At 43.4% G+C, this 12,136-nt stretch overlaps 1 long non-coding RNA gene and 1 pseudogene across 2 annotated transcripts in view; both read left to right on the forward strand.

Annotated features, from left to right (window-relative positions):
- Nucleotides 1-12,136, forward strand: part of LOC308588838 — a 407,342-nt gene that overhangs the window by 386,743 nt on the left and 8,463 nt on the right. The gene's annotated exons all lie outside the window — the stretch shown is intronic.
- LOC308589206 (disintegrin and metalloproteinase domain-containing protein 21 pseudogene) lies at nucleotides 8,072-10,335 on the forward strand (annotated as a pseudogene). The gene has a single exon. The product of its transcript is annotated as a disintegrin and metalloproteinase domain-containing protein 21 pseudogene (transcript).

Raw genomic sequence — 12,136 nt, forward strand, 5'->3', positions numbered from 1 at the left:
CTATCCCAGAGCTTGAGAAAGAAGATTTGACTGGCTACTTGACAGCAGAATTTTCTAAGTTCTGGGGTATAGAAGCAGATAAAGACTTTAAAATAACAACTGCGTTTAGATTGGGAAGAGCAGCAAGGAGGGACAGGCCCAGAGACTGTTTGATCATTTTGAGATCTAAACAGGAGAGAGACAAAATACTTGACCTTCATTTTAAGAAATCGCTTGAGATTCAAGATAGAAGAGCGGAAATTTACAAGGATATACCAAAACAACTTTTGGATCTCAGAACTGTATACACTGACCTAGCAAGACTACTGAGAGGCAACGGGATACCCTACAGGTGGGAGTTTCCCCAAGGTTTATCTTTCAAGTATAAAGGAAAGAAGGTTAGAATTAAAACAAAAGAGGACAACCAGAAGTTCCTGCATGACCACGGAGAGGACCTGCAGAAGGGAATAGCAGTTCCTTGGCCTCAGCCGCAGCCTGGAATAGAACCAGCACCTTCTCCCTCGGGCCCGGACAAAAAAGAGGACACCCCATAAAGAGCAACAACAGATTGATACAGGATGTCTCTGCAGCTGTACAGTTGGAACATTAATGGAGCAAATTCCCCGGAAAAAAGAAAAAGGATCTTTCATATTTTGAAAAAAGAACATTTGGACATAATTTGTTTGCAGGAAACACATGTGACCAGACTCCGCAGGAAAGTGTTAATTAACAAAAGACTAGGCCAAGAATTTATTTCATCAGACAGAGTTAAGAAGAGAGGCGTGGTGATCTATGCAAAGGAGAACTTGTCACCGAAATTTTTGTTTAAAGATGAACAAGGAAGAATCCTGGCAATTGAAATACAAACACAAGGAGAAAAAGTTTTGATAGTAGGAATTTATGCACCAAATGAGGGGAAATCGGAATTTTATAAGAAGCTGCATGAGACACTGCTGGACTATCTGGACTATTCCAACATCATCATGATGGGAGATATGAATGGGGTGGTCTCTACTTTTATGGATAAGTCACAAAATCAAAATCTAACCAAGGATGGCAGACTACCTAAAACTTTTTTTGAACTGACAGACAATATGGATTTGATTGATATTTGGAGGACAAGGAACCCTCTAGGTAAAGAAGGAACTTTCTTCTCTGAGGCCCATCTGTCATGGACAAGAATCGACCAAATTTGGACAACTAGAGGGCTGGCACCTAAGACTACAAGAGTGGAAATCTGCCCAAAGACCTTGAACGCCTTGAAAATGGAAGTGAGATTTGACCCAGCCGGTTCCTTCAGATGGAAAATGAATGACAACCTGCTAAGAGATCAAGAGATTGTAAAGAAGGCCCAAAAAGCTTTAAAAGACTATTTTGAAATTAATTTGAACACTTCGGTGGAAAAAAGAACAATCTGGGACGCAAGTAAAGCCGTAATGAGAGGGTTTCTGATACAACAGAATACGATTAAGAAAAACCTCTGGAATGGAAAAAAGGATAAGATATTAGAGAAGATAAGAGATGGAGAGAAAAAATTGAGATCTAAACCAAAATCAAAAGAGATTCTAAGAGAAATTAAATTCCACCAGTCACAATATACGAAATTGATAAACCAAGAAGTGGAATGGAAAATTAAACAAATGAAACAAAGATCTTTTGAATCAGCGAACAAATGTGGAAAACTGCTAGCATGGCAGTTGAAAAAAAGACAAAAATTAAACTACGTTACCAATCTAGAAGTTGAAGGGAAAAATATCCAGAAACCAGGTGAAATTAGAAAGTGCTTCCAGAAATACTTTTAAAAATTGTACACGCAAGGGCCTGAGGAAGTGTCTGAGATGGATCAATTTTTAAAAGTTAATGGTTTACCAGAACTATCTCAGGAGAAGAGATCAATCTTGAACTACAAAATAACACAACAGGAAATTGAGGATGCCATTCAGAACATGCAGTTGGGCAAATCTCCAGGCCCAGATGGACTTACCTCCAAGTATTATAGGACGTTAAAGGACTATCTGATACAACCACTAATGGAGGTTTGCAACCAGATTATGGGGGGGGGAGGAAGGGCACCGGATACGTGGAAAGAAGCTTTCATCACACTGATACCTAAAGTGGAAACTGAAAAGACTCAGCTTAAGAACTACCATCCCATCTCACTCCTAAATGTGGATTACAAAATATTTGCAGACATTTTAGCAAGTAGACTTAAAAAGGTACTAAATGAAGTAATTCATAAGGACCAAGCAGGCTTTCTCCCAGGCAGGCATTTGTTTGACAACACTAGGAACATTATTGATATTCTGAAACTTTTGCAAACAAACATTAACACTAAAGCAGTGTTAATCTTTATTGATGCAGAGAAAGCCTTTGATAACATTTCTTGGAAGTTTATGAAGAAAAACTTGGAAGGGATGGGAGTGGGACGGGGGTTTGAAAATGGTATAGAAGCAATTTATTCAGAACAAAAAGCTAAGTTGATAGTGAACAATGTGGTGACAGAAGAGTTCCAAATTGAAAAAGGAACATGGCAGGGGTGCCCCCTTTCCCCCCTATTATTTATCTCAGTCCTGGAGGTGCTCCTGAACATGATTAGGAAGGACCGGCAGGTACAAGGAATACGGGTCGGAGCGAAACAATACAAGCTGAAAGCTTTTGCAGATGACTTGGTTTTAACATTAGAGGAGCCAGAATCTAGTACAAAAAGAGTTTTAGAACTGATTCAAGAGTTTGGTTGGGTGGCGGGATTTAAGTTGAATAAACAAAAAACTAAGGTTTTGGGAAAGAACTTGACATCTTTAGAAACAGATGGGTTTCAGAGGGAAACAGAATTAAACGTGGTTAAAAAAGTGAAATACCTGGGGGTCAACTTGTCTTCCAAAAATTTGAATTTATTTAAAGATAATTATGAAAAATGTTGGTTAGAAGTTAAAAAAGATTTAGAAACTTGGTCAAGACTGAAACTTTCCTTGTTGGGCTGAATCGCAGCTATAAAGATGAACGTATTGCCAAAGATGTTGTTTTTGTTTCAAACCTTACAGATTGTGGACAGAGTGGAATGTTTTGGAAAGTGGCAGAAGGATATTTCAAAGTTTGTTTGGCAGGGCAAAAAGCCCCGAATAAAGATTAAAATACTAACTGATGCAAAAGAAAGAGGGGGGTTTGCCCTGCCAGACTTAAGGTTATATTATGAAGCTGCAGCCTTCTGCTGGATGAAAGACTGGTTTCTGTTAGAGAACACTGATGTCCTAGACCTGGAAGGTTTTAATAATTCGTTAGGATGGCATGCGTATTTGTGGTATGACAAGGTAAAAACACATAAAATGTTCAAAAACCATATTGTCAGAAAAGCAATATTTATGGTCTGGACAAAATACAAAGACTTATTAGAAAATAAGACCCCGAGGTGGCTATCACCAGTGGAGGCTAAGGCCCAGAAAAAACCCAATATGGAGGCCGGCTGGCTGAAATATTGGGAAATGGTTGAAAAAATTGGAGACAACTGGAGGTTGCAGAGCTATGAAAAACTAAAGAATAAGGTGCAGGATTGGTTTCACTATGCTCAAATTCTTGAGGTTTTTAAGGCGGATAAAAAAACAGGATTCCAGGTGGAAAAATCGAAACTAGAGACAGAATTGTTAGAACAAAAGACTAAGTTATTATCAAGAATGTATAACTTGCTGCTTAAATGGAATACCCAGGATGAGACAGTTAAATCAGCCATGATAAAATGGGCTCAAGACATTGGGCACAACATTATGTTTGAAGACTGGGAAAGGTTATGGACCACCGGTATGAAATTCACGGCATGTAATGCCCTGAAAGAAAATATTATGAAAATGATATACAGGTGGTACATGACCCCAGTCAAGCTTGCTAAGATATACCATTTGTCTGACAATAAATGCTGGAAGTGTAAGGAGGCTGAAGGGACATTCTTTCACCTTTGGTGGACTTGTCCAAAAGTGAAGGCCTTCTGGGAAATGATCTACAATGAGTTAAAAAAGGTGTTTAAGTACACCTTTCCTAAGAAACCAGAGGCCTTCCTCTTGGGCATTGTCGGCCAAAAGGTGTTAAAGAAGGATAGAACGTTTTTTATGTATGCAACCACAGCATAAGAATTCTTATCGCTAAATATTGGAAGACTCAAGATTTGCCCACACTGGAAGAGTGGCAAACGCAATTGATGGACTACATGGAGTTGGCCGAGATGACTGCCAGGATCCGAGATTTGGGAGAAGAAGCAATGGAGGAGGATTGGAAAAAATTTAAGGACTATCTGCAAAAATTTTATAAGTTATATGAATTAGACAATACCAATGAAAGGACCAATGTTTAAATGTTTAAAAATGATAATATATTCGTTAATAGAGCAAATGGATAATAAGTAATTTAAACTTAAAATGCAATTGAAAGTACAAAAGAAATACATGAAACAAGGTTATAATTTGCTGATAAATTTATTGTCAAGATTGCATTGTGCGGGAGATGTGGGGAAGTCCGATAGAAGATTGAGATAAGCTTTGGAAATGATCTATCTTTTTTTCTTTTCTTTTCTTGTTTTCTTTGTTTTCTTGTACTGTATATCTTTATCTGGAAAAAATGTAATAAAAAATATTTTTTTTAAAAAAATATAAACTGGAAAGTCCCCAGTTTGCCAGGCACCTTTGCTGCAAACTCACTAGGAGGCCTTAGTTGAGCCTCAGTCTTCCCATCTACAATATGGGGCTAATAATAATACCGGTCTGTCATACAGGGCCGTGTTAGGGGCTACACGATAATGTAGGCTAAATTGTTATAGGGGTACATGTCCCTTGGCTTTGTGGTCTAAACCACTGTGCTGCTTGGACTTGCCGATTGGAAGGTCGGCGGTTCGAAGCCCCGCGATGGGGTGAGCTCCTGTTGTTCAGTCCCAGCTCCTGCCCACCTAGCAGTTCGAAAGCACATCAAAGTGCAAGTAGATAAATAGGTACCACTCCAGCGGGAAGGTAAACGGCGTTTCCATGTGCTGCTCTGGCTTCGCCAGAAGCGGCTTAGTCATGCTGGCCACATGACCCAGAAAAACTGTTTGCGGATAAACGCCAGATCCCTTGGCCAGTAAAGCGAGATGAGCGCCGCAACCCCAGAGTCGTTTGCGACTGGACTTAACTTTCAGGGGTCCCTTTACCTTTATTAGGATGAGAGTCAGGGTCGTATGAAAGATTGTCTCCGATTTATTGCAATTTACATTTTATTTTGCAATTACAGCGTCCAAGATGAGCCTTCCCCCCTGCTATTCTGCATATACTTGCAGTGCACTGTCCATCTCCTTGGGGGTGTGTGCGCGCAAACAACAGTCCTTTGTGCCACAACTTCTATGGACTCCATTCTCCATTGTTTGCCGGCACTGGACAAAGCAGTCAATGGACTTGTCGGGAAAGGAAATGATGTGGTCGAGTGTCTCTTTATGTTTCTCACTTACAGAAAACATTTGCTTGGGCCACAGAAAAGGGATTCTCTTTGCTTTCCATCTCAAACAGTGCAGAACTGTCAGGCTTTGCTGGGAACTGATGTGACTTCATTGCTTCAGCACTCCTCCCGGGATGCTTCTCAGCGAAACCACCACCACTGTGAATGAGCAGTGTCGTGTGTGTGTGTGTGTGTGTGTGTGTGTGTGTGTGTGTGTGTGAAGCATCTGAATCCAAAAGAGCTGGGAGGGGGTTGCCTTGCCTTAAGAGGAGACTGAACGCTGGGAGATTCAGGACAGACGAAAAGAAGCAAACCACTAAGCCCTATGGGAAAGACGGCTCTGATTCTATGGAATAATAGAAATAAATGATAAAATCTGCCGGCACCTTCCTTTTGCTTCCCACCTCTGCTGCAGCCCTGCTGCAGCTCCAAGGCTTAAGGGGGCACCCGTGAATAACAATTGTCCCCCTTGCATCTCTCGAAGTCTCCCAAGAAAGCCAAGAAGCGATCGGAAGGCGCCAACTCCAACGTCTTTTCCATGTTTGAGCAGGCTCAGATCCAGGAGTTCAAGGAGGTACGTCAAGACAGCCCAAGAAGAAAGGCGGCGGCGGCGGGGGGGGGGGGGGAATGGCCTTTTGGAGGAGAGTTGCACCCAAAATCTTCCTAAATCGTTCTGGTCTTGTTTGTTTTTTCAAAAAAATTATTGAGTTTCCAAATTTATATAACAATAAAAAAAAGAAAACATTACATTAAAAAGAAAACAGACAAACAAACATTTATCTTAACTGTTAGATATCCACTTTTGTACCATTGTTACATGACTTCCTCAAATCCCACTAGCTGAGTTTCCAAATTATTCATTGTCGCAGTTTTCCAACACTATTTTCCAATAATAATTACTTAGTCATTTAACATCTTTCTTCCTTTCCATATTGACTTCAATCCATAGTATTATGTAATTTAACATAGTTATCTCCTAGACCAATCAGTTACTCACAAGTAGTTCTACTTAGATTAACTTAACATATTTATTTAAATAGTCCTTAAATTTCTTTCATTCATTATGATACTCCTCCTCCTTCTGATCACGGATTCTTCCGGTTAGGTCAGCCAGCTCCAAAAATTCCATCATCTTCATCTGCCAGTCCTCCACTGTTGGTAAATCTTGTAGTTCCCAATTTTTAGCTAACAAAATTTTGTTAGCTTCCTAGATCATTCTGAGAAAGCAGTCCAGGCTGGCTGCGCACTGAGTCAAAGGGGCAGCTCCACATTCAAATCTCACTCTCCACAAACTCCCCTGAAGTGCCTTTGGCTTATCTCTCAGTCTCGGTTCCACACCTGTAATAAAAGCAGCACCTCTTTGCAGGCGTTCCTTTGCTAAACCAAATCAGCCGGCCGCAGGCAGCCTTGTGTCTTGAGGGCAGGCCAGGCCAATGCTTTTACTCATTTATTTTAAGCACAGAATTGCACGCCAAGTCCTGGGTGAGTCCACATTCTCAGAGACTAAAGGTTCTAGAAACCAATTGAAAGGGGCTTAAATGGGAAGCCCGGTCTCAGCCGTGGAACCTGTTCACAATACCAGAGCTTAAATGCTGGAATACAAGACTCCTGCCAATTTCAACGCATGGCAAAACAACAGCAGGTGGTGCATACTCTGAGCTGACTTTCTCTCCGTTCCCCCCCCCCTTTCTATTTTTGTTCGGTTCTGCAGAACAGATTTCTGGGTTTGCTCTGGGTGTGGGGAGGGGGAGGCATTGAAGTAAGGGGGACACACACCCAATCTGGTTCCCAATTTGCAGTGACCACATTCCCGCAGCATTTTGCAATTTTATTTTATTTTATTTTATTTTATTTACTTTATTTACTTTTATAAGGTTAGCCCTCTTGGCCAGGATTCCAGCAATAAGTGGTTCCTGATCCACATCGAGAATAGCAAACAGCTGCTCTCTACCGTGTTCCGTGCTCTTCCAATGCCCACCTGCCTCAGCCGATGGAATGTCCACATTCAAAAAAGCATGAGTAACCGTTAGCCTGGTCATGGAATTTCCCACCACAGGAGAGGACATTTGAACCGGTATGGTGGTTTCTCCTCCCTCTTTGTTGTCTCCTTTGTCATCTAGAAGTCTCTGGAAATACACTTTAGAAGATTAAATGAGAATTCCTGGGATTAGAGGAATATAATTAGTGGGGTATCTTCCTCTCTCTGCTGTCCACCCTTCATCCTTTTGGTCCTTCTTATCACCCAGAAAGGTGACCACAACAGCTTCTGAGAAGAGAAACTTGTGGCGCCTAGGCCCTAAAGTTGTGGAGGCTTTTAGAGTCAAAGGTTTAAGGACGGCCTGTGTTTTGGTTACCCTAACTCCATTTGCATATGCCAGACAGCAGTGGGCGCTTCACCTTTTTAAACTCTCTCACAACCAAATGATGTTGACGACTGTCAAGAGAGAGATGGTGGCAGTGGCAGGAATTGCCTTGTGTTTTCTTGAGCACGCTGACAAGTCTAAAAAAGCCTCTTGAGAATTAATGATTGGTGGGGATGTTAAGTCAGAAAGCCCAGTCTATTCCTACAATCAAAAATTTCTCTCCTTGTACTTGAATTTCAATTTCTCTCCTCTCTACTCTAGGCTGTTTAAGGATCGTGAATAGTGGAAGCAAATCATGGCACGTGGCAGCGGTGGCCTCCACAAATGGTTGGTTCTGCAGTTGATGAATCCTGTTATTTTGCTGGGGTTCCTCCTTCCCACCAGCTCATTTCCTGCTCCTGAGTATACGTGGTATGAAGTGATCACCCCAAGGCAGTTGCTGCTTTTTGGAGGGAAAGCCAAGAAGGATGACCTTTCCTATATCCTCAATGTATCAGGAAAGGACTACGTCATTCACTTGAAGCCCAGGAAGGATGACTTCCTGGTCAAAAACCTCCCACTCTTCACATACAGTTCCCAGGGCGGACGGATCGAAAGTCATCCCTACATCCCTGTTGAATGCTACCACGAAGGGCATGTGGAGGGCGTAGCCAATTCGCTTGTGGTTCTTAAGACCTGCTCTGGCTTGACAGGATTCCTAAGTATCAGAGACAGAAATTATGGCATAGAGCCTTTCCACAATTCTTCAGCTTTTCAGCACCTTCTCTACCTGATCAACGAACCAAAGCCTTCTATGTGTGGAATGAGAGCTCCAGTTGCAAAGCATCAGGCAGAAGAACTGAGGGCGGAAAGGGGGACCCGGCGTGACCCAAGGCACCCAAAATACATTGAGCTGTACATTGTTGTGGACGAGAAGCTGTTTCAGTTTGAAGGTGCCAATGAAACCAGGATGGCATACCTTATTTTGGACATAGTTAACATAATGGGTGTTCACTTCCAGGTGCTGCACACAAGTATTGTCCTGACTGGACTGGAGATCTGGAACACAGGCAACCCTTTCGAGGTTACAAATAACGTTGGGTTGCTTCTGAATAATTTCAACAGCTGGAGAGTGAACGGTCTTGCGAAGTGGATGAAGCACGACACAGCCATGTTGCTCACTCACCAGGAGTTCGAGCACACCCTCGGGAAGTCATACGGTAATGCCATCTGCAGGCCAAGCTATTCTGCAGGGGTTTTGAGCTACTTGCAGAAGAATCCAATTCTCTTTTCAAGGGCCATGTCCCATGAGTTGGGTCATCACATGGGGCTTGAACACGACGAATCCAACTGTGTTTGTGGAGGATACAAAACCTGTGTCATGCATTCGTACCAGGCAGAAACGAACGAGTTCAGCAACTGCAGCATTCACACTTATGCAGAACTTGTGCTGGTAGGGAACCTGGACTGCCTGGACAACAGGCCCCAAAAAATACCACCTATCAAGCATTGTGGCAATGGATTGTTGGATAAGGGAGAAGAATGTGACTGCGGCGGCACGCAGAGGTGCAGGCAGGATCTTTGCTGCAACGCTGACTGCACCTTGAAGCCACGTGCACAGTGCTCTTCTGGGGCATGTTGTAAAAACTGTCACTTCCGTCCAAGCGGAGACCTTTGTCGAATTGAGATCAATGAGTGTGACCTTCCCGAGTACTGTAGTGGGACATCTGAGTGGTGCCCCAATGATGTGTACATGCAAGACGGGACGCCGTGTAGCAAACACGATTCCTATTGTTATGCCAAGCAGTGTTGGACTCACAACTACCTGTGCGCCAGGATCTTTGGCTATGGAGCCACAGCGGCTCCAGCATCCTGCTTTCAGTCTCGGAATACTGTGGGGGATAAGTATGGCAACTGTGGCAGGGAATGGACAGGAAGTACTTTTGTGAAATGCCAGCCTCAAGACGTAAAGTGCGGGAGAATTCAGTGTAGCAATGTCAGAGACGTACCTTCAATACCACACTATACCGTGACTCCCACTGAGTTGTCAGGCGCTGGTGCTGGCTGCTGGAGCGTGGCCTACCATGGCGGGACAGATTTTGTGGATCTCGGAATGGTGCCTGACGGCACTCCATGTGGCCCTGGGAAACTCTGCAAGAACCAGACGTGCATTTTCAGGAAGAAGGCAGTGTGTGATCCCAATAAACTGTGCAATGACAGAGGTGTTTGCAACAACCGCAATAACTGCCACTGCAACAAAGGCTGGGCCCCTCCAAACTGCACGTTTTGGGGGTCCGGGGGAAGCATTGATGGTGGGTCTCCAAGGCAGAACTGGAGCACAAAAATCGTGAAACGAGTTTTTGAAACAGTGATCCCTCTAGGAGTCCTGGTTCTTGCCGCTATCACTTTCATTGTGCCAAGGCTGTGGAAGCTACCAGGATGGTTTAGGCAATTCACCAGCTCACAGGTTGAAGGGAATCTGCAAGGCAGCAGCCCAGATGTTGACAAAGTTGATTCCTGTCCCTCTTCCTAAGTAAAGGAAGGATTGAACTCTACAGATTCCAAAGAGTAATGCTTGTGGACATTTCAAGGCATCCTTGGACCTCCTGTTAAGACATCGACTGCCCTCCAAAGCATCTATAATAAAGCAGAGGTTGGTGGCAAGTGGACTCCAGTCCCCATCATCCCTGGCTGTTGACCATGCTGCGCCAGTGGCTGATGGGAACTGTAGTTCAGCCGTATGTCGGGGGCGGCGCACATGCTCCCTCATCCCAGAAATAAATTCCCCCTGTATATAGTCCTTATAATAGGAGCAATTGTAATACGTTCTTTGCTCTAATAAAATTTGCATTTTCCCCCAGTTGCAAAAGCCTTAAGAAGAATGCACTGAAAACAAGGTAATAATTTGCTGGCATTTTTATTACAGAGAATGCAGGGTAAGGAGATGTGAGGAAGTCCAGTTAGGTATAAAAAAAAGTTATGAACAGTTGTGTTTTTTATTTTTTCTCTTTTCCTCTTTTTTCTTTTCTATATTGTTTGTTGGTATAATTGTATGCTTTCTCGTTTGTTATTTCTTTGGTGAAAGAATTTTGCGTGTTTGTTATGTGATTTTCTATTTTATGTTTGAAAATTGAATAAAATATTTAAAAAAAGAAGAAGAATGCACTGAAATAGTTTAATGAAATCAAATGTTTCACTCCGTGCTGTGTAACCTAGCAGTAGTAAAACAGTTTGTCCTTGTTGGGTGACTAACTCAGAACTTCAAGGACCGTTAAGTGTCATTTCACTAGCATTTAGGAACAATTAACCATGGGTACAAACTTGGCTTTCCCTCCCTCGCCCTTTTCATCCAGGGGGAAACAGCCAAGACCTAACATGAGAAGAGTCCTGCCAGTCAGGCCAATGAGCCATCAAGTCCAACCCCATCTTCTTGCAGTGGCCAAAGAGAGGCATGTGGTCAACCCACAAGCAGGAGCTGAGCACAAGATTCTTTTCTTGCAATTGGATGGCCAGGGCTGAGGGCAGTTTTGGGTCAAAGCGGCTGGAGGACACCATCTTGGCCAAAACGGAGCTTAGGCTGAGCAAATGATGGAAGAGAGGCACGCTTATATGGCTGCTCAAACTTGCTCAGGAGGGAGTCCCATTGCAGGGGTGGTACTTGCTTCCAAGTAAGCATGCAGAGATGTGCACAACTCGCAATGTATTCAAAGGGCCCCCTCGGTGTGTACAAGCGTACAGACACACACACACACACACACACACACACACACACACTGGTGTGGTGTGTGTATGAGTCAGTGATAGCGCAGTAGTTAGAGACCTGGACTAGGTCTGGGAGAGCTCACAGGGTGGCTCTTGGGCCAGTCACAGAATCTCTGCCTAACCTACCTCATAGGGTTGTTGTAAGGATAAAGTGGGGAGGAGTAGGAGGGAAGCCAGCTGGAGCTCCTTGGGGGAGAGATGAGATACAAGAAGAAGAAGAAGAGTTTGGATTTGATATCCCACTTTATCACTACCTGAAGGAGTCTCAAAGCAGCTAACAATCTCCTTTCCCTTCCTCCCCCACAACAAACACTCTATGAGGTGAGTGGGGCAGAGAGACTTCAGAGAAGTGTGACTGGCCCAAGGTCACCCAGCAGCTGCAGGTGGAGGAGCAGGGAAGCGAAGCCGGTTCACCAGATTACGAGTCCACCGCTCTTAAGCACTACACCACACTGGCTCATATAAATGTTAACAGTAATAATAATAATATCCAAGACAATAAATGCCACATGTTCCCTTTTGTCTTTACTGTTGAGTGGAAAACGACAAAAACAAGCAGCTCTGAGGAAGAAAAGGCCGGCCCCACAGCAGCCTATTCTCACCCA

The sequence above is a fragment of the Podarcis bocagei genome (genome assembly GCF_964188305.1).
Source record: "Podarcis bocagei genome assembly, chromosome: 6".
NCBI classification, from domain to species: domain Eukaryota; kingdom Metazoa; phylum Chordata; class Lepidosauria; order Squamata; family Lacertidae; genus Podarcis; species Podarcis bocagei.